This window comes from Parasteatoda tepidariorum, chromosome 7 (assembly GCF_982258835.1).
Source record: "Parasteatoda tepidariorum strain Cologne lab strain chromosome 7, Ptep-v5.0, whole genome shotgun sequence".
Lineage (NCBI taxonomy): Eukaryota > Metazoa > Arthropoda > Arachnida > Araneae > Theridiidae > Parasteatoda > Parasteatoda tepidariorum.
The window spans coordinates 19,391,419-19,417,035 of record NC_141761.1 but is presented as its reverse complement, the minus strand read 5'-3'; the positions used below and the strand labels follow the sequence as shown (position 1 = coordinate 19,417,035).

General features: G+C 31.0%; 1 protein-coding gene across 2 annotated transcripts in view; it reads right to left on the bottom strand.

Moving 5' to 3' along the window:
* The window catches only part of LOC107436488 (chondroitin sulfate proteoglycan 4), a 169,270-nt gene that overhangs the window by 99,457 nt on the left and 44,196 nt on the right, over positions 1–25,617 (bottom strand). The window lies entirely within an intron of this gene.

Genomic DNA, 25,617 nt, shown 5'->3' with positions numbered 1-25,617 from the left:
AATCTAAGGCCGCTGTTCAAGCAATCCCAGCTGCTCTAGAATTTAAATCATCGATAATTGCTTGAATTTTCTCAACTGGTTTTCCAGTAATAATTAGACAGTAGTTCTCCAATGGATTCCGGGCCACTGTGGAATCCGGGGAAACGAAGCGACCGATTTCCTGTCTCAAAAGGGGGCCTCTGTCCTCCAGAGATCTAATTCCGGACTTCCTTTTAATAATATCAAATGTCTAATTAAGAACATCTTCAGGGACTCTTTCCGCGGAGAATTCAAAAATCGCGATTCCAATAAACCATGGCATATTCTTATTGTCCCTCAGTGGCCTAGGATGAAATCTGTTGCTATGTTTCGTCTGATATCTGGACACGATTGTCTGAATAAACATATAAATCGCATCAACGTGATTCCTGATCCTTTTCGTACCTTGTGTAATCTCCACGAGGACATGGATTTGTCTCACCTGTTAAGATGCCCGCTCTTCCTCGGACATCAATTTGGGAACGCTACTAGACTGTCATTTATAGATTAATTGTTATCTATTTGATATTCAATTGTCTTTTAATGTGCCATTGGAAATAAAAAAAATATAATGTTTCAAGGGTTTTAAAAATAGGCGTCCATTTTCAAGACTTGCTGGACGTGAATTAGAATTATCTATAGCTTAATTAAATGCAAAAAACTAGTTCAGAACGAATGAGAAAATTCCATTTTTCAAACATCTCTCCCGGACAATCTAATTAAAATTTTTAACGATTTTTAGGATGAATGTTGAATTTTTTTTTTTTACCCACCGTCTAACACAAACGGTTCTGGAGTTGTAAAAGAAACAACCATATAAATTCTTTACTTAATTAAAAAGTAAAATATAACATAAGTACTTAACTTATAATTTTAACGCAGGCAAATTTGAGTTTTATTCATTAAAGAGAACCATGCTTTTTGCAGAAAAATAATTTATTAGGAAACATAAAACTGCATTTTTATAACAAACAGTTATAATAATTAGTGAAAAATAAAGTTAAATAGAGAAGTTCAAAAAGAGTAATAATTTTATATGAAAACTTTGCTTTTGAACGTTAAGAAAATATGAAGTTGATTTACATAAGAAAATTTAAAAAATTAAATTAGGTTGAAAAATGTAAACTTACAAAATTTAAATGTAATTTATATTTAATTTTATTTTTAAATTAAAAAAAAAAAACCTTTTGCTTTGCTTTTCATTACGGCAACATAGGTTCAAATCACGACAACATCTAGTTGTTTTGTAAATTGCTCTTTACTTGTCCCGGTAATTGGACTATCCATCTCCGGTTTTAGAGAAATCATGGGGTTGAATCCATTGGGATAACAGTGGGAAGGTTTTGTGTAAATTTTGGAAAGTCTTCTATAAAAGTGAGTTAGCCTTATTGTTTGGCTTATGATTTTTCTTGTCATTTAGGATGGCATCAAATCTGTAAATTTGAATTCGAGAGTTTTAGAGATAGAAATATGAACTTTCCAGTTTTTTTAATTAAGTGGTACTGTAAACAATATCATTCTGTAATGCACATCCATTTTACTTTCCCTAAACACCACTCTTATAGCTATAGCTGCAGCAGTTCGTCCCGCAGTGGACTGATCGTTAAGACACGGTTCCCAGCAGCTCACCGAAGTCAAGCGTCACTGGCAGCGGTCAGTGTGCGGATGGGTGACCACTTGGATTAGTCTGCGTAGGGACCGAGGGAGTGCGGTATGGGTCCTCGTTAAACTGTTCTACCGTAAAGTGCTCGACTTCGCGTGCAGATCATCGGGCGTCCGAAGCGGGGGTGCCCTCCCCTCTGCAGAAGATCAAAATTGTGATGGCATGTCTTCGGATCACCCTCAGGGATGTTTCCCAGACCGTCGCCAATAGCACATTGTGCAGCTCTAGTGCGACGCAAATGAACTAACACTAATACAACACAACACGCAGCCGTTCGAAATATGAATGAATAAATACAGATCAGAGTGGGCACCCATAAAGTATTTCAATGCAACAATTTATGTTACTTTATACAGAAAAGGAATTGTTTCGCAAACTGTTAATTTTGCTAGACCTTTTCACTTCATTCAAAACTTAGCTGACAAAAAAAAAATATTTTCCTTTAACTCGCGTTTAATTGAATCTGACCCACACATATGTTATTTATATTTCATGTTTGTACTGGCAGGCAAACAAAGTTGGCACTAATTTCTGAGTGTTCCCAAAGAAGTAGACACAGAGAATTTTGTTCCAAGAAAAACTATGTTCAGTTTTTTTCTCTTGATGCTCAAAATAAAAATAGAAATTCGATTTTTTGAAAGAATAAAGATGATAGAAAATAAAGATTATATTTTAATGAATTTTTTCTTTTAGTTATGACATTTGTTTGACCTTTGACTCATGTCTTCAGGAGAGTGATAGGGAATTTTTTTAATAAGAAGTAGTAATATGGAATCGTGGTGTTTTAAAATAATTTTTAAAGCAACTTCGAGAAACGAAACACTTCGAGTATTTGATACTAGCTTAAATAGATCTAAAATTCTTTAGGGGGTTTCGAAATCGATGCAGGATTCCCTTGTTGTGTTATTTGTGCAGGAAAATGTAAAGCACAGTGAGCAGTTGATTACGTTTATTAAAATTAGAACGCAGGGAGTTCATATAATTTGATTTTGTTTCGTATTATTTTGAAAAAACTACTATTGGTTGAATCATATTAATGCATGTTTAGGGGTCTCTAGGAGTCACAAAGTCCTCCAAGTTCCCATAATGAAATAATACCTCTGAGGTTACTGAATTGGAGATCGATCGTTCTCTGATTCAGGTCAGAATCACGATCTGTGGCTGAATGAAAGGTGTGTGAATGAGTCTTCCCTGTGAAACGAGCTGTGACAAAATCGTATTCTTGGCCATAGATGGCGCCCCTTAAAAACAAGAAGCTCACATTTTGCCTTAAATTCGTTTGATTTCCCAAGCAGGCTTTCTGACATTGGAAATAGAAACAACAACAACACAGAGAGAATATAAAGATGAATTCGAACTAGGCTTAACAGAAGCGAAGCAGTAATAAAATTAGTTAATACGAGTTCTCAGTGACTGAAATTGAAATATAAACATTCTTATTGCGCAACTAAAAATTTATATACGTATTTTAACGGTGAACTTATTTTGCTGTAGATGTATAGCTGCGTAGAAGATATTAGTAAACTTAAGCTAACTCGTAAACAATCTACTGTTAGTATTCGAAGCACCCCAATATTGGTGTTCTCAGAAGAGAACATAATTCACATATGGTTTAAATGCGCTTGAAATTGGTGTAAGTATTTTGCATTAAACGTGTTTAGATTAAACTGGAACCTATAAATTGTATATAAAAGCTAGCGTGAAATAAAATGGTCCTTCAAGTAAAAGTTAATTAAATTAAGACTAAAAATTAAGTCCATAAGTTCATAAACTACCAAAAACAGAAAAGATTCTAAAAAAAAATCTCGTTCGAAATATGATCAGGTTATATTTATAATCAGGCTCATAGTGTCACTGGCAAACCTTGTTTGCTGGCTTTTTCACCCTCAGAAATAGGGCACCATCTGAGAGCTAATCACGCGGCATAATTTAAGAATCTCTGCTCCTGCTCCAATGATAAAAAACGCTAAGAAAATAGTTTCATTTTATTCGAAGGTATGAATTTGGAAGATTTCGTGATGAATGAAGAAAGATAAAAGAGTTTATCGTACAGTCAGTGTAGGCAAGAAAGAGAAGCAAACTTATGAACTTCGAAGACGAGTTTTAAAACACATACCAATCAGCTAGTCTGAGAAGTGCTGCAATGGCGGAGAGCCCAAACCCAGCAAATTCCATCTTAAACATCTGAGAGGAAAGTCTAAATCCCAACTGGATAATGCTTGAAAACTTGCAAAGACTCCTCAAGATCTAAAGAGATCCAGAGGTGGTTGAGATCTCTTCTGTCTTAATCTTTTTAATCAGCAAAACATGATTGAACTGAGTAGTTCTAAACTTTGCAGCTGTTTACCTTCGGGGATCCTGGAAACTCCACCTCCAGTATTCTACTACTTCAGTGCAATCAACATCTCCAAGCAAATTCAACGTCGCCATTTTGTCTTTTTGCTGCATCATTTTCTTGTTTCCCACTGATTTTTAAGACACTGAGAACCTGGATGAAAGATGGTAGACAAATGTTGAAATCGCGTTCGAGGATATGAGGAATTGATATAAATTTGGGAAAGACGTCACTGTTTATATGCTATGATTATCATAATTTTGAGATTCGTGTCATGTTAATAATTTATTTCCTTTTATTAATGGCGGTAAATCATTCATCTCCTTAACAAATCACATTTATAACATAGCAACATAATCTCATAATAAAACAACATGAGTAAAACACAAATAAAAGTAGAGAACTAGACATACTGAGGTTACGATTCGATGAACAAAAAATGGTTAAACCAAAAAGGGAACATGATCAAGCTACATAAAAGAAGGGATGTAAGAAACAGGTGTGATGGAAGTTAGAGCACAAGGATCCAAAATTTAGAAATTAAATTAGAGCATATTCCCAAACATTGGGGAAGGATAGGAAACAAAAAAAAATGATTAAACTAATTTGGAATTTTTCAAAACATAGAATGATTCCCAGAAATCAAGGTCGGTAGATGAAGAGCAGTGTTGAATGAGTTTAAAAGAAAAAACTCAAACAGACGATTAGAATTTCATCTGTGTAGAGTGATCGAAGATCGTTTGATATCCTGATTTTAATCACAACTTTTATATATTTTAAATCGATGTTTTTAGTTTGACCAATATACGAAAGACTACTCAAGAAATTAAAAAATGTATCCCAGCTATTATTATCAGTATTAAGGTTTTTAAGGTTGGGAGAATTTAGTTTCCTAACAGGGAAGAAAGTGCTTTAAACTCTAATTTATTATAAATTTTCGCAATATTCATTTGGACATAATCCTATTCCCTGTGCGTCGATTAAAAATTTGCGAGGCAGTTCTTTATCGTGCAATTTATTCTTAAAGCCCAAGTTTTTATAAATATCATCCTTTTTGGAGTAAATTTGTAAAAGAAAAAATATTGTAAGTTAAAGAGTGAAACTTTAACGATAGAATTTGCTAATTACTAATAAATAAAAAAGCTATTAACGCAATTTATTTATTGATGATTGACGTTATGTATAGTAGTTTTTTTTTTAAAAATATTTAACCATGAAAAATATTTCAACTAAAATAATGAGTTCAAAAAATATTTAGAAAATATTTGCCTAGCGTTAGAAGGGGGGCAGCTGTCATTTTGATAAACTTTTTCATAAACTCATTTTTTGAAGAAAAATATTTAATCAAATTCAATATATCCTCACTTTCATTTTTATCTTGTCATTGATAAAACACTCTCCTTAACTTAAGGGTGATATTTTATTCTCAAAATGAATTTTTTTGCCCGCTTTCTTTTGTCTTCCTTTAACTGCAAATGAAGCAATTTTTCATTCGACGTCGTTCGTTTTTTCCCAACTTTTTCTTAGCTTTTAACTTTTTCTTTTACTCGATAATTGTTCTTTTTAAAACTGTTGGGTGTGAAATAAATTTGTAAATTAAGTTAACGTAGTTTTTTACTTTCAGTTATTTAAGTAAATTTAAAATAATGACTTTTCAAAAAAGAAACAAAAATGCACATTAAGTCTACATTCTGATTACATTAAAAATATGAAGAAAAAAAACAATTAAGTAAAACTTATTACAGCAATAGCACAAAAGTTTAGCTTTATGCAATATTGATGTAATAAATCTATCAGGGTGTTCCATAATCACAGCCCTTAATCTATATATATTTTTGAAATCATTAGATAATAGATTTTAAAGTAGCTTCAAATATAGAAAATATGTACATTGATGGTTACAAATTAATATTTAAGCGAATCGAAAATATAAATGCTTTTTTTTATATGATAAATCGCTACCAAAGAAAGTGAGTGCTCTAAACATTAAGACCTGTCTGATTGTCCGAGGAAACAGACGAAGTTAAAAAGTGATTATTAGAGAAAACTTAGGTAACCCAGAAAAAATAATTTTCCACAAAACAGAGGGGAAAAGGAAGAGAGGTAGGCCATGCATTAGATAATGTGGAAACTTAGCTGAACGATATGACGATTAATCGGTGAAGATTATTCTCGTCGGATATATTAAGATGAAACTAGCAGCTTGAGACGGCCACGGCTGACAAATGGCTGTAATGTTGGTATAGTTTGTCTAAAGTAAGAACTCTCCTAGTCATTCATGTGGACCCGTGGCGGTGCCTATGGTAACGAGTTATAATTATTTTAAGTAGGGGTGTGGGGTCATTGTTTAGGATAGGTCGGTTAGAGAAAGGGAATCTTATCCCCCCGATCTACTGCGTTAGTCCTAGAGTGAAGAGAAGCTACCCTCCCTGAAATGCGGTATTCTTGTTTTCATAGCTGTAGGTAGCCTTTGTGGTTGGGGGAGTTCTTGCCGTTAACAAACTATAGAAGGCCTTATTGATTCGACAAATTTTGGTTGCGTTTGCATTTCTTTCATGGCTTAAATGTTTGTTTGCGTCAAACAAGTGCTTTATTTCTACTTTTTTTTTACTAAGATTCTAAAATTGTTTTCGTTGTCGGTAGCGGTTACAGAACACTCTGTTATTTACTAATAGCTAAAATTTATAGATTACGGACGGTAGTTACAGAACACCCTGTCATTTAATAAAAGCAAAAATGTTTATATTATGGATTGTGGTTACGGAACGTACTGTTACTTAATAGAATCTAAAATTTATACATTATCAGTGGTGGTTAAGGAACATCCTCTGTACTTTCATTACAGTTTCATGGTAAGCTAAAAAAATGTATTCCAACTACATATTTAACACATATGTAGACAGAACATATATGTAGTCAACACTTATGTAGTTAAGGAACACACATCAATTTCTTTACCGTTTCATGATAAGCTAAAAAAAAATATTCCAACTATATATTAAACACATATGTAGACGGAACACATATGTAGTTAAGGAACACCCTGTAATTTCATTACCGTTTCATGACAAGCTAAAAAAATGTATTCCAACAACATATTTAACACATATGAAGACAAAACACATATGTAGTTAACACTTATGTAGTTAAGGAACACCCATTAATTTCTTTACCGTTTCATGATAAGCTAAAAGAAAAAATATTCCAACTATATATTAAACACACATGTAGACGGAACACATATGTAGTTAAGGAACACCCATTAATTTCTTTACCGTTTCATGATAAGCTAAAAAAAATTATTCCAACTATATAGTTAACACATATGTAGACGGAACACATATGTAGTTAACACTTATGTAGTTAAGGAACACCCTGTAATTTCATTACCGTTTCATGACAAGCTAAAAAAATTTACTCCAACTATATATTTAACGCATATGTAGACAGAACACATATGTAGTTAACACTTATGTAGTTAAGGAACACCCATTAATTTCATTACCGTTTCACGATAAGCTAAAAAAATGTACTCCAAATATATATTTAACACTTAATGTTTAATTGAAAATTGAATTATATTGTGATAAAAATAATACTGTGTCTTCAAATAAATATTCTCGGATAGAATAAAAGAAAAAATCTCATGAAAAATAACATAGGAAATAAACGAATCTGACTTCCGGACATTTTACTCGATCCTATTAAAGATAAATCTAATGAGGAAGAAAAGATCAATAATCTTGCTCATTTTATGCACCGAAAGAAAGTATAAGCTTAATTCACTTCAGTTTATTTTTAAAGATACTTTAAAAATTACATTAAAGATAAACTACTTGACTCGGTGAATTAAATTATGTTTTATTCTTACTTCGAATGATTTACTACAAGAGGCTCGGTAAGATAAGGAAAAATCGTAACTTATTTTTCAAAATGTCGAGCAAAATAGAAGTTTAAAATATTTTTATTGGTAACTCTTAAAAAATATTTATTTATCCTTTTTAAAAAGTAGCGTGTAATAAGCTCTATTTTCAATCCCAAGTTGAATTGGAATATGCCACTTAAAAATTAATTGTACAAATTGTATCGATCAAAGAACCAATTATTTCCTATTTTTATAATTCTGAAATTTTAAGAATATAAACGATGTTTTTTTTTTTTACTGTTTATAGAATACAATTATTGCAGTTTTGTATTAATTCCTATATTTGTTTTTATAATCTGACAAATTATTGGTTAATTATATCTAGAAAAGATGGAGACTGTGTCTTAGACTTATTTTTTGACAGAAAGGGACTGGTAATATTTTGCTTGCATTCTGGAAAATGTCACTAAATCAACCAATTCCGATAACGGATCTTAGGAATCTTTAAACTCAGTCACCACAGCAGCCGATTTCGCTATTATTCAGAACGATTTCAAAGTTGAAGTTGTTATTTTGCAAAATTTTTTCCCTCCTGAACTACAGAAATGAACTTTTGCTTCAATAGTAGAGTAATATGTCGAAATAAAAACATCGTAAACTGTGATAGCAAAACTATGCCAATGTGATTACAAACACTATACTACAAATCAAAAATTTATCATAATATGCATAATCTACAATATGCAGAATCTCCAAAATTACAAAAATACATTTGTTCGAATTAGATCAATGACTTTTCTATACCTCAGCAAATACTTAATGTCCAGAGCCAAAACGCCAATTCAATTTTACGGAACGCAAGTAACATTGCTTTTTGTCAAATTATTCATTGCTCAGAGTTCTTTAAAATTTCGTCATTGCCAGGTAATTCAAGTAATAATATTTAATTCTTCTCCTCCATATAATCTTTTTATCGGTTTTGACTAAAAAAAATTTTTTCGTCTGAACCTGTCTGAGAAGAAATTATACTCAAACAGCCATGCTGCTTGGAGAAAATTTCTCTCTTTGTCACAGAGGAAAATATTAAAGTGTTCCTTTGTGGTTGGTTGGGTGGTTCTATTGCCACTTGCCACACGGGTAAGCCTGCTTGGTGAAACCGAGCAAATTTAAGGCAGAGTGTGCGATTCTTGTTTCTCAGTGGCGCCATCTATGGCCAAGAATTCGACTTCTTCCTTTGTATTTGTTAGTAATCACGCACTTATGTGAATAAAAGGTAGCAGAGATAAATATTGCTCACCTTTGTCTTGTGCGTGTTCACTTGTGTTGTCTTCACTTTATTTACTTCAAGAGTTCAGGAGTGATTTACTCAATGAATTAAGTCATTATTAATTCAGTAAAAAGTCCAGATTGCCTTTTAAAATAAGAGTTTATTATTAAATAAACATAGTTAGCAAATAGAAATGAGTGACCTATTGCTCTTAACAAGATGGAGGACAGATGAGTAGTGAAGTGAAATTTATTAAAAGATATACATTACGAAATTAAACAGCGCCATCCAGTATCGAAAATAATAAACAGTGAATCATTGAATTGGAGGGTTAGTGATGAAATATTTATTTTATAACAGTATTCTTATATATTTTAAATCATTTACTATGCTTATAGCGGGACATTTTTATCATTATTATTTTTGTAAGTAAATAAATCCTTTCTGTTAAGCTTAAAGACTTAAACAACAATCACAAATTTTCTTAACACATAAAAAATGCAATCTACAATGTATCACACCATTATAGAACTTTAAATTATCAAGATACTTCAAGATACATAATTATTTTTCAGATGGCCAAGAATAGCATTTGCCTTTCCCATAAATAGCATAGCATCAAAATGAATAATGGCTAAACTGCTGTTTAAAATTAAGAGAATTTTCAGCTTTGATCGAGTCAGAATTCATCGACAAATTTTAATGAAACTTTGTAAGAAGATAGATTTGTAAAGTGCAAACAAAAATAACCATTTAAAAGTCATAATAAAGCATGATCTTGCGTAATACTCATCGTAGTCAGACGGAACAAAAACAAGAGTTTCACAGTTGAATAAAGGTTTGACAGAAGATATGGCATTGCTGAACACGTTAGCATTGAAAAAAGCATTGCTGAACACGTTAGACCAATTTCATAGATGTGGCTGTTTCAATAATGTAATTTTTAAGAAGATTGCGAAATATTCCTCCTTAGAACCTAGTTAACCTCATCAGAGTTTAATAGGCTTTTTAACATAAAATTCTTTTCAAAATTTCTTCGTTCAACCTGGAGTTTCGTTAAATCAGGGCTCGCATAAATGAAAATCAACTGCATTAAATATGAATATTGTAATGTTAACTGACATGGACTACAAACAACGATTATAAAATATGCCATTAAAGAATACACTGCTAGCAAACGATTCCATGTTGTGTGAATTTAAACCCTTCCTTCTCGCTCCCGTGTAAATTACGGGGTGAAGTTTCGCCCTCTATTTCTAGCTCCCGTGATATTTCCGGCTGAAGTGTTCAGTAGTAACGCGCCAATAAGTATAAGACTGATTCATTTCTTTTGCCCGGAAAACATTTATTTCTCATTTTACACACCAGATGGCAGTACCAGGATTTTTTTAAAGGTAATTGTAGATAGTTTATTTTAAACTAGATGTGAACACTAATCAAATAGCACTAATAAAAAGATAGGCACTTTTATAACCGTTTTCTTGAAAATTTACCGATCGTGAAGGGGTTAAAAAAAATAGCCTATATTAATAGCTGTTTTCCAATTCTCAAATGTGCCCTTGTTGAATAAAATACGATACATTTTAGGTTAGCAATTATTTTAGGATAGGATTATTTTAGGATTAATCATCAAGAACAACAGCATTAATGATGCGCTCTTAGATTTTAAATAGGAAAAAGAAAACATCTTTTCTTCAAATGAATCTTAAGACCATAATTTTTGTTATCTTGTTTGTATGAATTGAAGAAAAAATAAGCAAATACTATGAATTCTTATAACATCTGCTCAATGTTTCCCTTCAAAAAGTCTTCCAAATAACTTTCTTGAGAAGAAAACAAATTACTGACTTAAATTATGTTCTCGAGAAAAAGAACAACCGAGAAAAACTACCGTATTAATACAATCACATTGAATGAAACTGCTCAAATAAAAGAGGAGACCGTTTCTGGAGACCTCTTTAGAATTTAGGAGCTACAAAAAGCGAGATAGTTCTTCGATTTCTTGTCCTTTGATGCAATAGTAAAGAAAGCGATGGGAGGAATAATTCACTTTTTGCTGGTAATTACAGACCAGTCACCAGAGGGCGAACAAAAAGAGGAAAGAAAGAAGAAAAAAAAAAGAAAATGGCGATGCAGTTAGTACAGTCCAGATCTTCTCTTCCTCCTGATAATTAGCTTGACTTACAACTAATGTCCAATTGGTAGGTGGCAAGATATTTGGTTTCTAACTATTCAAGCACAAGTGGAAATCGCTTGGGAAGAAAGGAACCGTTTGGTATATAAATTGGAATAGAATCAGACGCTCTTTTGTGATGATGAAAATAATTGGAAACGATTCATAGAAAATTCAGATTCAGAATTCAATTTCCTTCGACAGTTGAATGAAATGAGCTGAAGACTAACACTGCATCCAAAAAAGGAGTCTTTCGAAAAAGTTCGCTATTAATTGGAAAAAGGCTGCTATTAGTACATACATTACGTCACAGTATAATATCTAAGAAATAGTTTGGAAGTTCACAATTTAGGTTGTAAGATTTCTCCAAGATAAATATAAAAAAATCAATATCACGCAAGAAATTAAAAAATAAAATTTAAAACATTCAAAAATGTTCTTTATGAAATTATCGCTTCGAAAAGTTTAATTTACTTCCGTACAAAACACTCATCATTATTTCACGAAATTCGAATTAATATCCTCCAATGTTAAAAATCGTAAGCGTCGCCACCATTGTTTTGGGTGTTCAACTTTACCTAGCATTTTGTTTCGCTGCTAAAAAAATTATAAAAATTAGAAACTTGATAAGGCGACGGTGTGTAGAACGTTGGGATAAAAAATTAATATTTGATAGTTTGTTCCAGAATTATTATCAATTTGACTTGTTACAAATATCAAACGACCGATCTATAGCTCGCTGAAATGCAACTGCAGAGTTAAAATGTGACATCCTGAAGGGGCCATTTTTATTTAAGAACTTAAAGCGATAGTTCTTTTTTCGAAAGTTATTACAATTTTAAATGTTTCTGTGCTTTTTTCATTTTTTTTAACCTTAAATAGTACTAATTAACATGGATTGTTGGAGGACAATTTATCTATCTATTTCTTAAGATTTCTTTTTTTAATGTTTGAGCTTGAATTAAAGGTGAAAAGTAACAATAAAGGAAAGAGAGAAATGGAAGAAGACTTAATGCGTTGCAAGATATAAGTCTTAATTCAAGAGATATTAAACTTATTTCTTTTCTGAACTAATTTAATAATACATAAGTTATTTTAACGAGTAAAATTACTTATTTTTTGCTTTTTCTTTGAGTCATTCAATCTGTATTCTAAGCTTAATTTTTTTTTTTTTTTAGACAGGTTTATTAGTTTTCAAATCCAAGAAATCATTTATTTCGTTACAATTAAAGTATTAACAAAATGTTTTTGAATAAATTAATAAAATTTATATATTTAATAAAAAGATGTTTTTTTTTGGAAAAACATCGATTTTTAAGTAGAAAAAATAATGATAATTGCGAAGTATGGTTTGATTAACAGGGGGCGGAGCAACTTAGTCGTTAAAAAAATTATATTAATATTTATTACATAGCACCTCTCCAGTAACCAGGAAAAAACGGAAAGGTTAGGGAATTGAATAAAGTGAGAAAAGGAAGAATAATGTCCTAGTAGCCTTATTGTTTAAAGAAACCACCAAAGAAATTCTCATCGATAAAGAGCGTGAAATGCATAAGTATTAAAATAATTATAATAAAAAAAGAAAAAAATACGCATGGATGATGATTAATTAGTAAAATCAAATGATTTATCGTGTAAGCACAATTAGATTATGTTCTAAAGGTAAATTAAATACGCTTGTTCCAATATCGCAAGTAAGATAGGGCAAACAATGTGAACTAATCTTGACTTCGACAGAAAAAAAAAAAAAATAGTGCGTGGAGTCCCTCCGCGCGGAAGAAGTGAAACTTCGTAATGTGGAAATGAAAATAGGAAAGGGAAGAAATTGATTTATAGTGAAATCATATTGTTTCTTTAAGACAAACTTTATTAAGAATGCTTACAATTCACAATTGATCGCATCTTTTAATTATCATTTTCGAGTGGAGAAATATCCAAATCTATAACATTTACAATGGGATTATGATACGAAATGTTTGAGTTCTATTTTTTTCAATATTTCTTGCAAAATCTGCATCAATGGTAGTTCCCCATTGGTTGTTGGATCATTCCAACCATTTATCATTTCCAATCCAAATTTGTCTTTAAGGAAGGTTAATAATGTTTCAGCTTCAGGTAACGAGAAATTCACATAAAAATCTCCTGCAAGGATCACAGGCCGCTCGTTGCCATGGTAGCGTTAAACGTTTAACGCAACCTTGTTGGAAGTCGCATTAGAAGTTTCACTTCAAAAAAGTACAACACATAAACCTTTGTTAAATTACACAATACAATGTGACATTGACTAGCTGAAGTGGACAATGTTCTGAGTAAAATTTTAGTGAATTTGGATGAATTATCTTTTGAGTTTATACATAGCTCTTAGTTGTGTCTGAGGAAATAAATATGATGTTTGTCCGCCAGCTTTCAGTAGAAAAAGTTGCAAAACTAATTCGAGCTGTTTGTGCCACAGCGTTGGCGTTTTAATATTTTAATAGAAGAAAGACTTATTAAGTTTCATTTCTACAGTTATTTGCCATGTGCACTTCGAACCTCTTTCCTTGACGAAAATACTTAAAGATTGGCACTTGATACCATTGAAGTCTCCGAAATTTAGTGACTAGGTAAAATAAATATTATACAGTTAAATAAGATAGAAATAAAATAATTTATTCATTAAGAAATATTATTTTTTCTTCACAAAAATGACACTATAAACCTTTTTCCACTAGGCTTTTCTTCTTAGAAATAGTAAATGCCTATTATCACCATTCAGTTTTCCATAACAATGAAGCCTGGTAACATGATATACACGGTAAAAATGTGAAGGCATTAAATCAATTTAGAAAATTTTAATTTAATCCTTACACAACTAAACACTTGTAAAATAGAATTTCGACTTTCCACTTATCGAAATCAGGATTTTACGGTGCCACTTTAACGTCTTAAAACTTTGCAAACGAAGACAAATAATAGAGTATTTACATTAAACTACAGGGTAGTTTGACGTAAATAAGAGAAATATACAATTTGCCCCAGGAAACTTTAAGGGGAGATTTTGTAACCTGATGACATTACAAGGATTCAGGGCCGGGGTAGCCTGGTCGGTAGGGCGCTGGGCCCATGTCCGAGAGTTCGTGGGTTCGAACCCATCCGGCGGTGTAGTAAAGTGGCTGATGCAAGTTAAATCTGTCGAGTCGCAAAAGTCCTCCATGTTCCCATAACAAATCAATACCTCTGGGGGTACTGGATTGGACATCGATCGTTCTCTGACTCAGGTCAAAATTACAATCTGTGGATGAATGAATGGATGCATGAATGGGCTCGCCCTATAAAAGGGGGTGATGCATGGTGTGACAGAAGTCGAATTCTTGGCCATACATGGCGCCACTGAAAAACAAGAAACGCACACTCTGCCTTAAATTTGATCGCTTTCACCAAGCAGGCTTGCCCGTGTGGCAAGTGGAATTAGAAAATACAACAACAAGGATTCAAATTTGCATAGCAACCCATGGTCGGAAGAGTCTTCATTCACCCATAGATGTTCGTACTCACAAGAGGTGGTGGAACGGTGGAGCGTGATGGATTGGTACCCTGGCCACCTGGCCGATACCTGAATTTCTATCTTATAGGGTGTACTCAAAAGTGCTGTGCACGCAACACCTGTGGATTCCGAAATGAACCTGGTTGCAAAACTCGTCTGTGCTGCTGCGGATATCCAACAACATCCGGGTGTATTTGAGCGAGTCCGTCAATCCATGACCCGATGGAGCATCTCTAGCAATGGTGGACACTTTGAAGATCTTTTTGCGACATTTTCAGAAATTACTTTTCACGGCACATGTAATATCTTTGACCAATAAATATTTCAGATGATATCATATCTTGTGTCACTTCGTTTCCTGTACCTATCAAGTTACTTTCCTGTGACGTTTCCGACCATGGAGGTTTCTATGTAATTCTGAATCTTTGGGATGTCCCAATACCTCCCCTTAAAGTTTGTCCCAATAACCCTAGGACACCATTTTATAAATACGAACGTTTTTTTTAGCATAGTAAAGCTTAATCTATGAATTGGATTTTTATCTACTAAGTGAAACTGGTGTAAGTTTCATAATTTGCAGTTAAAATTAATTTATTGCGGACATGGGTGTTGCTTATAGGTCAAAATACAAAGGAAAAACAAAGAGCAGATTAATTCGAGTCTTGAATTTCAAATAAAAGTTATATAAGCTGATCTTTTCCCTTAATAGATCGTCGAATATACCCTTTTATATGGTTTCTCTCACAGTCATTTTGGTGATTTATGACGTCATCAAAGAACCCACTTCATATTATTAGTCTTTAAAACTGCGGAAATGATAGAAAAGCCGCGAAATAAAACATTAATAGACCTAATAACAAAAAGTGAAAAAAGAAAAAGAATAGAGTTGCTCTTAATCATGCTTCGCGTATCATGTTTCACGCAATAAATTATTCCGTTTCAACTGGTTATAAAGAATAAACTGAAGAGAGATAGAGAGAAAGAGATAAGACCAACGTTGATTAGAGTGATAAGATAGTGAAAAAGGATGATGAGTCAGGAGGAGTGAATACTTATCTTTCTGAATGAAAGGATTACAATTTAATGATACTTAAAATAGAAAAGAAATTAAGCCAGGAATTACTTTAATCTCTTGAGGAAAAAAGCCTTTATTCAAACTTTTCGGTATTTAGGTGGAAACCAAAATATGGTCATTAAAAATTTTCAATATTCTAAAAGTTATTATTCCGTGTTTGAAAAGATAATTATGCAGAATCTTCCTAAAAAGATTTAAATAGATATTTTTAAATTTGATGTTAATTAAAGGAGATTTGCTTTCACAAATAAGATTTAGTTGAATAAAATAACTTTATTTATATTAGAAAAAGTGAAAGATAAATTTTCAGATTAATTTAAGAGGATGAAATAAATCGAATGATTAAAAAATCGGCCGACATTCTGGAATTAATGTAAGTGAAAGTAATCCAAAAAAAAGGCTAAACTTGTATCTTGCCAGCAGCAGCAGCAATACTGTTTCGATTTCATCTAAAAATGGCCTACATTTTATGATTGAAAGATAATGATAAATAAAATAAAACTTTTGTGACATTAAGCTATGAAGGCAATTCATGATATATTGTATTTTATGAAAAATAAATGACACTAATATCTATACTTATACATATCTGTACAACTTTTATTTGAATTTCCTGCGAGTTCTTGCAAAATAGTCTAGAAATGCTTCTAATGACAACAATTGCTCAAATGAAAAAAAAGAAATCATGTCATCAATTATTTATTTTATTGGATATCAAATTAATTTATTTGATAACAGAAACTAAAAATATATACCAGGTGTTTCGTAATGGTTGCTCTTAATATGTATTTTTTGAATACTCGTCAAAACTGAAGTCAAAACATTAGAGATACCAAATTAATATTAAGTAATAAAAAACGCTATCGAGGTCTAACGAATCACTATTGAGAAAGGTGAAACTGAAAAACCCATTTTATTGGAGGAAAAAGAAAAGTGTTGAAAGGCGATTATTATAAAGACCTCCCAGTCTCATCAGGCAATCAAACTGTTTACGATGTTTTTCATTCCGCCTTCTTCTAGTGAATCGACAAATTTTGGATTCTAAAAACTTGAATTCAGGATAGTCAATACGAAATATTTTGTATATTTCAAAGTTGGAGATATTAAATCTTTTTTTCGTCTAAGTTTTCGGTGCACTAATGATTGGATATTTTAACGCAATTATCTGATTTTATTTGTCACACAACGCTGTTGCGTTATTCTCTTCATTGTAACGGTATTTTCAATATTCATAAAAATATTTTTATTTTACCGCCATCAACAAGTTTTTTAAAATAGAAATGAAATATCGAATTAAAATGAATTGTTTAAAAGAAAACATAAATGTAGAACACTATGCTAAATTAGGAATAGAAAACGATTTTGAAACAAAAATTGGAAATAATAATTGTGTCAGGGTATTTGTAATGCTCAAAATGTGTCCCAACATTTAATTATTTCGCTTTTTTTTTTAAATTTAAGCATGAGAAAATGTGAAAAAATAATCGCGATGTTTTCAGATAATATATTCAAACTCGGAAAACAACAACAAAGAATCATCCGAATTACTTTAAATAGTATCATTTGTGCTGATTATTAATACATTTTTATCGTTTTCTTGGTAAGTAGTTTTCAGTTTTGAAAGAATAATTCCAACTAGAATTCAGCTATTCTGTTTTTAAGCTACATATTGAAATTCATATCGAGATCTTACAATTATAAAATTTTGTTGTGTGGTATGTTATCTAAAAGTAATGAAGGGATAATTTATGTATATATTATTTGAAAATAAAATTTTCAAACGAAGAACATTTCATTTGGAATTCTTCGGATTTGTAAAGCAAGCAAGTGTTATGATTTTAATAATAAAAAATTTGCGAGTAAAAAATTTTTTTTCTTCCCATTTTGATGATAGTTCTCTACAGAATGGCGTTTTACGTCTGATTAAGAACTATAAGAATAAAAAAAGAAACAATATGAAAGTTTTTTATTTCAATATGAAAAATTTTTCGAATCGTTTTTTTATTCTCAGAATTCTTAATTTTACTTTTTTTTAGTTTATAATTTTTTGATAAAAATTGTTCTCAAAATACTGTTTTTGAAAAATTAAATGGTATAACATTATGTGTTTACGAATACTTGTATATTCTAATGTTTGAAGTAATATGGTTCAAGAAAGTATGGAATAAAAAATTCAACTAGAATTCAGCCATCCTGTTTTTAAGTTACGTATTGAAATTCACATCGAGATCTTGCAATTATAAAATTTTATTGTGTGGTATGTCATCTGAAAGTAATGAAGGGTTAATCTATGTATATATTATTTGTGAAGTTTTCAAACGAAGAACATATCATTTTAGAATTCTTCGGATCAGGTAAGTGTTATGATTTTCATAATAAAAAATTTACTTGCAGAATTATTTTTTTTTAATTTGATGATAGTTCTCTATAGAATGGTTTTCTATGTCCGATTAAAAATTAAATAAAAAACATGAAAGTTTATGATTTTAATTTGAGGAATTTTTAGAATCGTTTTATATTTTCGTAATCATTCTTTATTTTGCGTTTTTCGGTTCACAAATAATGATTTGTATTGAAACTTAAAATTTTTTGATAAAAATTGTTGTCAAAAACGTTTTTTGCAAAATTAAATGATATAAAATTATGGGCTTATGTATACTTTTTGCATATTTTAATGTTTGAAGTAATATGATTCATAAAACTATGGAATGTAAAGTTTAAATAGACCTTTCATGTTATATCATTAAATTCAGTTAAACAATTTCGCAGGCATTTGGTTTTAACACTAATTAGAAAATACATATTTTTTTCCTGTTTATTTACAAATATTTTTCCGATGTGTTTTGGATGTTCCTTCTCTTAAAAAAAGAGATACCATTTTGTTTTCGCTTGCATAAAAAAGAATATCAAACATTTTTCCTTCTAAATTTAATAGATATTTAAATTCAGAAATTAATTCGTTTTTGCATCGAAATTAAATTTTAGTATCGAAATTAATTTAATATCGAAATAAAATTTTATTGCTGCTGACAAAAATATTCATATAACAATTATAAAAACATGAAAGATATTATGTACTAAATTCGATTCGTCTTACTGCCCTATTAAATTTTATTAATCGAAAAGAACAATTTTTATTTTGAAAAATCCTTTAACACGGGAAAATAACTTGACTAAAACATTACTGCCGTAATTGCATTGCATTCTAAATAAAATATTCAACATCGAAATTCAAATACAAAATTTTTTTTATTAGAATTCTTACAATTGTTTCGCAACATAAAGTCATTTTTGATGTAACGCAGAATGCTTAAAGAGTAAAACAAATACAGGTTTGTCAACGAAATAATTAAATATGTTTCGCGATGCTATTTGCATAATAATTTTTTTCCCCGAAGTAATTGTTTATTCAGAATTCTCACAGATATGTAGAAAATTGAAACGCTCTAGATACTAAATAAGATTTGTTTTAGCAACAAAGTTTGTTATTTGTTGAAGTTTCCAGAATTCTGCATAAACTTGAAATGCTTATTTACAAATAATTTCACTTTAAGGCGAAAATAAAATTTTGATTTTTATCGCCACTGTGTAACGATAAAAATTATATACACCTGCATGTATGTAATTAGATGTGGGAGTTGAGTTATAAATATTCCTGACATCCTATTTAAAAAATGCGATTTATACAATTATTAAAAATTTCCACAAAAATGGATTAGTTTGATCAGTACCTCAATACCCTGTCGTCATTAATGTATGATATAAGCCCATTCAATTTTTAAAAAAACTGATTTCCGTATTCAGTAGATAATTAAAATATTTTTAATAAAATTACATTTTCTGTGTTTTTATAATTCTAAGTATTATTTGTAAAATGTTTCCTCACATAAATGCACTTTCAGAATCAAAATAAGTATATAATAAGTATAATAAGCAAGTATATAAAAAATTTAAAATTATAATTTCATTAAGCTCCTACGCAAAAGTTGCATTGGAACAATGCTGAAATATTTAAATAAATAATTCGGAGAAACTAAAACGGGAAGATATTACCCGATTCAAAACTTCATACGCTTCAAAAATATACAAAAATGGAATGACAGTCGACATGTTTCAAGCGCATCAAAAAAAGGCGCCCATTTTCAAGACTTGACTGACGTGAAGGTAACAAAACAAAAATGATTTGGAAAAAAAAAATTTAAAGTTTTCAACGAAAAATGGAAGAAGAAGAAAAAGGTAAGAAACAAAAATAGAAAACCCACCGAAGCCGAGAGAGTAAAAGATAAAAAAGCAGACCAAGAAAAAAATACAGTGGCCGAGAGGCAAATCAGGGTAAAATGCATTTCCACGTGATATGGTGAGGTGGCGAAGAACTAATATCGTTAATATGGTAATCAGCATTCAAATTAATAAAACAAGATATCAGAGTATCAAGATGTGACTGGGGAGGAAATTATTTGATTGTTGAAATTGAATTCGAAAAGATTCCAACAATCAGAAACAATTGAAGATTTCTCAAATTCTTGATAGCTATCGTTTTCCTTAAGTCTGAATTTTAAAGCTCGTATAGTTTGCCAAGTGTAGCCAAGGTCACACTGACAAGGAATATGAGTATATGCTTTCAAAATTATTATACTTATTATATTTATTATATGCTCAGGGGATAGAGCACTCGCATTCCAATGAGGTGAACCAGGTTCGAATCCCAGCGATGGCTGGTCGATACGAATTCCGCATCCAGTTTGCACCACCACAGTGAATAACTTACACACCGGCGTGAAATATCCTCAGTGGTAGTATTAATTCCATTAAAAAGTCTTCCACGAAGGCTAGTTTGTCCCAATGCTTGATCTAAGCGTTCCTTAGTCGTCTGGGTTGGGTTCATAATTACAAGGCTATGGATTTGAACATTGATAGTCATTAACTCAAAATTGGGTTGGCTGTTTTAACGCCGGTTATGAAATAGAAAATAAAACCAAAAACGCAATTGAGTCGCAATTTTCATGTTTACTCTATCCTTTTAGATCTTGAGCCATCTGTTGAAAAAAAAAGTAACAAAGAACTAATTTGCACTTAGATTCACTTAGCTTAAAATGCTAGCGGATAAAGATCGTTTTACTAAACTACACCTGGTAAAGTTGTTCCCCCTTTTCCTCAAACTGAGAAGCCCGTTGGGTGAAGAAGACATTGGTTTTCTTGTTCACTATATTTGCCTACAAAAATAAAGCTGAATCAGATAGTTTGCTGAACCATTCGGCAGATACTGGTCTTCAAAAAAAGAATTGAAATGTTTTTACCCATTATACCAAAGGAATTTTTTTTCCTTCAGAAAAGCAGACGATGCTTGTAAAGAAGGTAAAAAGCAGTAAAACAATTATTTCGCTAATAGAATATTGCCCAGGTTAAAAACGACAATCGTTACTATCGAAATATATGAAACCTTAATGGTTGACCTTTACATTTTAAATAACTAATGTAAATGGAAGATTAAACTACGGTATAAGTTTCATTTTTGAATTATCAGCTTCATATGTTATTTTTTTCCTTTTTAACTTATGCTATGAAATTACAGTAACATTTACAATGCAGCATGACGTTTTCACGCTGTTGTCAAACATTTCTTAAAAAAGAACTCTAAAAGGTGTTAGTAAAAGTACGTCGAATTTCTGCACTATTTTTAAATTACATTATTTCTGGATACTATTTTGAATTCGCTGTCTAATTTTCCCCTTTTTCGTGCAAGGCATCATATCTAAAATTTAAAAATATAATTTCATGGATCGTATGGTGCTTCGCATTTAGTCAATTTTTGAGAGAAATAAAATTTAATAATTCAGTCGCAAATGCCAAAGCATAGTTATAATAAATGGTTCAATAATTAAACTGAACGGCTTAAACTATCTCAATGCAAAAAAAATGAATGTCTGTTTGATTTCGTTAATAGACTCTTAAGCAATCCGACCGAGAGTGATGACAAATGCCATACTTATAGTTCAAAGCACGAGGAATGTCACTGTCGACATTTGAATATTCTACTACGAACCGTTCGAGTGGAATTAGCGAGAAATGAAATGGAATTTTTCTGATTGGTTAAGCGTTAGTTATTGTTTGAAATTAAACTATAAGCAAATCGATTTTTTTCCAAATGTCTTAACGATAACATCAGTAATATTGGTTATAGTAATTCTTTTACAACCTATTTCTATAAAACCTGTTTCTAAAAATAATTTAAAATCAACGTAAAAAAATTGTTATTTATTGAAAGGTAACATTTTTGGAAAAGTGTTACAAATTCGTTCAGGAAAAATTTACAAAATTGCCAAGCTATTATTGACTGCAATGATGCTAAATTAATTTAGGTAATCGCGATGTATATTGAAGTAAAAAAATGAGCTATGTACAAAAAATAAGTAAATAAATAAATGGTGTAAAGGTACTTATTCGTTTAGAAGAACAATAAAAAAAATCGCCATTTTGCCACTAATGATGCTTAATTAATGTTGGTAATATGTATTAATGGAAATAAAAATATTAACTACGAATTAAAAAGCAAAGTTAATGGAGGAAAGATATTTAATTGGTTTGAGGAATCGTAAAAAAATCACCATATTATTATTGACACCAATGCTTAATTAATATTGGTAACATGTATTAAACGAAATTTAAAAAAAAGATATGTACTAAAATGTGTATTGTGTAAATGAGTAAAAGTGTAAATGTTGTAGATGTACTGCTCTCCGAAAATATTAAAAAAATGAAATAAAAAATAATTCGAGCCTGATTGAGGCAGACATAATTTACATAAGAAAAGTTCATTCATAAGTAAAAATTGGAACATATATTGTTGTAATGAAAATTATGGAATGTAAATCCATATCTAATTAATTACAGCCAAGGAGAAGTATACAGACTCCATCCAAGTTGCGGTGGAGAAACATGCTTCTAATAAGTTGTGTCCTTGTTCCGCTGTTCGCTGTCTCAATAAATGTGATTGTGTTAGTGGACTAGTCCAAAGAGAGTCTGCTGGCAAATGAGTTAAATGGAAAGAATGTTAACTCTACATCTATCTGGTTATAAAAAGTACTTCGTCCGAATTTAATAAAGCAACATTATACCTCAGAGTGTAACTGTATTTCATTTCATACTTATTAACAAACAATTATTTGATTCACATACAAAATAGCACCAACTTTATTTAGTAATTTGCACACATGATAACAGTTGATTATTTAAAAACACTGTAAAAATTTTTAATGTATCTGAACTTTACACCAAAGTGATGTTCCACTAAGTATCCAACTACTTTAAAAACCAAGGAGAGTAGGATTAAAGGGTTTATAATTGTTGTTAATTTTAAGCTGATGACAACTTAAGCAAATTGGATCTTCTTTGTTAATTTAGAAACCATGCCATGAGATATTCTAGCCAATAAGAATTCGCCGACGGTTTTTTCCAATGATGGTATCACAGTTTACCATTGTTGTCCGTGCATTTTTATTGGCTGGAAAATCACGTGGTAGGACTCAGTTTTTCTTCATTCCTTTCCACATTGTTTTGGTTGTCATCAGCATTAAATTAATAAAAGTAGTAAATGTATTGTTTTTCTATAACTACATTTGTATCTCTGATTTAGTTATTTTCATGCATTGTTATTAAAGCGCTCTTAATTCAAGAATTTAAAACTAAGATAATTGTTTTTACTATTATCATTATTCTTATAATGCAATTCTGAGCAACATTTTAAAATAAAATTATTTAGAAAGGCGGTCTAATCTTATTAACGGTCTTACTATTATTTTTGTGCAAATAACATTAATAAATTGAAGTTAAAGAGATCTGTTAAATGATTTTGAACTTAACGATCAGCTTCATGCCCAATGAGATGCAACCAAAAATAATATTTAATGTATCCGCCTGTTTGGTAAGCAAAAATATTAAGTTACTGTCGTGAACTCATCAAATTTGTTTGAAGAATACAATTCTATTCACCGTCTATCCTAAAAAACAAACAAACGCTACCGGAAGTCTTGAGGTCCTCTTCTGACGTCATAACATTAAAGTGACTATTTCTTTTTTTGACTCTCCGGATTTGTTTGTATGCACTCGGAATACTTAGTGTTTTTCTTAATTTAATTTCTGCGCCGTGTTTTTGTGAAAAAAATGTGTTCTTCATATTTTAAAATATCATATAAAGATATAAAAAAAGTACTTTGGGAAATTTTCCTAAATTGATATGCAATTACATGATAGTTAAGATGCGGATTTACGCAATTTGGTTTACACCAGCAGAAATTCTTTTACCTGAATCTTATACCGGAAGTTGAAACAACCTCAACAAATATTGCCCCCTACCGTGGAAAACATAAAACGAGATCGAGAATAAGGTGAATAACAATATAAACTAGGAGGCTCCACCCCCTGCTCGCTAACGCTCGCCAACCCCGAGAATTGCTACGCAATCCTATGTGGTTCACGCCGTGAACCATGGCTCGCTGCGCTCGCTCGCCAATGAACACAATGTTCCAGCACAAAGACATAGTATATTATCATCAAAGACATAGTATTTTATCATCAAAGACATAGTATTGTACTTTTGTAGAAGAATTCTATCTATGTTCTTATTGGCTTTTTAAAAAGTATATTAGCTATTTAGATTGTACATGGTGAAAAAAATCAAAACATTAGCTAAATGAGAAACATATTAACAAAATAAATTATTAAATATTGCAGTTACTCACCTACATTCAACTAAATGTGTATAAGAAATTAGTTAATGCTAGAAATTCTGGAAGTTTTAGAATCTTTTTTTATTATTTAAAAATATAAACTTTAAACCCTAACTTTTTCTTGTGAGATAATAACCCTCAAAAAGTCTTTCATTTTCAAGAACACAAAAATTTGTTTTGTCGCCAAATGAAATATTTTTTGGTGATCAGCATTATTGAAATCAATTTCTATATTAATTAACATTTGTGATAAAGTACATGACATTTTAGAACAAAATAAGGATGTTTTACATACAATAAATTAAAATGCATGGCTGTTAGCATTACCCGAGAAATACCACGTGGAGGTCGCCATGCTGCATTTCTAATCGGGGAGTTTTGATTTTGGCAGTTCCCCTTGCCTACTGCCAATAGATGTTTCAATTAAATTTTTCTCCAAAAAACATTTTTTTCTGCAAAGCTCTAAGAAATTAACACTAAGCATTTAGAATTTCTTTGAAAACACAATTATAGATTTGGCATCTTGGAGCAATTACTGAAAGGCTGTCAAATGACTTAACTCTTGACAGGCCAACATAAAGTTGTCCATGACTAAAAACTTGTTAAGTCAATACTAAACTGATTTTCTCAAAAGTCTGACCTTCCAAGTCCATAACATTCCTCAACACTTTCTTGGGCTCTTCGAACACGTTTTCTTTCATTACGTTTAAAAGCCCTAGCAGCTTCACTAATATTCTGCATTTTAAAGCGTGAAAATTCAATGCACAAATAAACGCGAAATATAAAAAAATTCAATGCATTCAATACAAACACTTAGACGTTTTTTAAACGTTTAGGTAGATCCCAGTAGAAAAATATCAATTCAACAGCGGCCTTTTAAAGCATTCTCACTTCAATTAATTAATTCCTCACTTCAATTAATTAATTAATTCCTAATTGAGTTTAGATTAAATATTATCATGTTTTTAAGGC